General features: G+C 39.6%; 1 pseudogene; it reads left to right on the forward strand.

The window, feature by feature from the left end:
• The first annotated feature begins 862 nt into the window (after nucleotides 1-862).
• On the forward strand, nucleotides 863-1,301 carry LOC136154224 (small ribosomal subunit protein uS19 pseudogene; annotated as a pseudogene).
• Nucleotides 1,302-1,604: the final 303 nt, after the last annotated feature.

Here is a 1,604-nt window from a genome sequence, read left to right on the forward strand (position 1 = left end):
TCACCCAACTCAATGCCAATGCCTCCTCTAAACTAAAACATTTGGGGTCACCTCCACCATCAGTGCCAATATGCCTCCCTAAACGTGAACATCTAACAACTGAATAGACACTTTTCTCTGTCAGGAGTTGCAAGTCTGACACCCTGCAAATAAAATGCAAAATATGCATTCCTGAAGAAAATATCTTGTTTCCAAAAGTATGCATTAAAAACAAGGGTTATAGGATAATGGGTTATATCACACCTCTCCAACCTACAATTTGATTAGAAAACAAAGAAATAACTGTGATAGCATACTAACAGTTAAAAATGTATCAGTTTCTAATATATAAGGAAATATTTCAATAAATACAGGGTTTTAACTTTCAAGAAAATTGCAGGCAACATGATGCGAACAGAGGTAAGGACCTATTGAGCCTACTAAGCTATAAGGAGCAAAAGACACAGTCTGGGAGTACCACAGCAAGAAGACCAAAGGGCATGTCCACATCAAGCCAGGAAAAATGACACTAGGTAAAGTAACATCCTATAAAGAATCACATAACTTCAGCTTGCTATGTTCAACTGTGCTACTATACTTCGCTCCTGTTACTTTTGTGTGGAATTAGTTACTTTCAGAATGTGCGGAAGTGTGTTTAAAATGCCTCAGATAAAAATGCAATTAAAAACTTAATTTTCATAATAAAAATGTTTAAAAAACACAAAAGTAGGCACAAGAGCAGGAACAGAGAAATAAAGAGATTGGAAAACAGAAAATGAAAGGCAAGATGGTCAACTTTAAAACAAACTATGTAACAACTAAACTTCAAAAGACTTAAGCATTCCAATTAAAAGTAGAGACTGCTTTCTGAAGAGCAGGCAAGATGGCGGAAGTGGAACAGAGGAAGCAGCGGCCCTTCCGCAAGTTCACCTACCGCGGCATAGACCTCGACCAGCTGCTGGACATATCCTATGAGAAACTGATGCAGCTATACAGTGTACGCCAGCGACAGCGGCTGAACCACAGCAGGCAGAGGAAGCAGCACTCGCTGCTGAAGTGGCTGCGCAAGGCCAAGAAAGATGGCTCCGCCCATGGAGAAGTCCGAGGTGGTGAAAATGCACCTGCGCAACATGATTATTCTGCCCGAGATGGTGGGCAGCATGGTGGGCGTCTACAATGGCAAGACCTTCAACCAGGTGGAAATCAAGCCTGAGATGATCGGCCACTACCTAGGAGAGTTCTCCATCACCTACAAGTGGGTGAAGCACGGCCAGCCCGGTATCGCGCCCACCCTTTCCTCCCGCTTCATCCCCCTCAGGTAACCTGCTGGCCAATAAAAGCAGAGATTTCTCTTAAAAACAAAAAAAAAAGTAGAGACTATCAGATGAGATAAAAACAGCAACAACTAAATCCCAGTTATATGACACAACTTATAAAGATACAGTAAGGTATAAAATAACTGTGAAAAAAAATACCAAACTAAAGTAAGCATAAAAAAACTGGAATGGGTATATTAATATTAGATAAAATAAAATTTAAGAAAATGAGTATTAAGATAAAAAGGGACATGTCATTATAATTAAAGGATCCATTTAGTAGGCATACAATAAACTTAAATATTTAGA

Source organism: Muntiacus reevesi, chromosome X (assembly GCF_963930625.1).
Source record: "Muntiacus reevesi chromosome X, mMunRee1.1, whole genome shotgun sequence".
Lineage (NCBI taxonomy): Eukaryota > Metazoa > Chordata > Mammalia > Artiodactyla > Cervidae > Muntiacus > Muntiacus reevesi.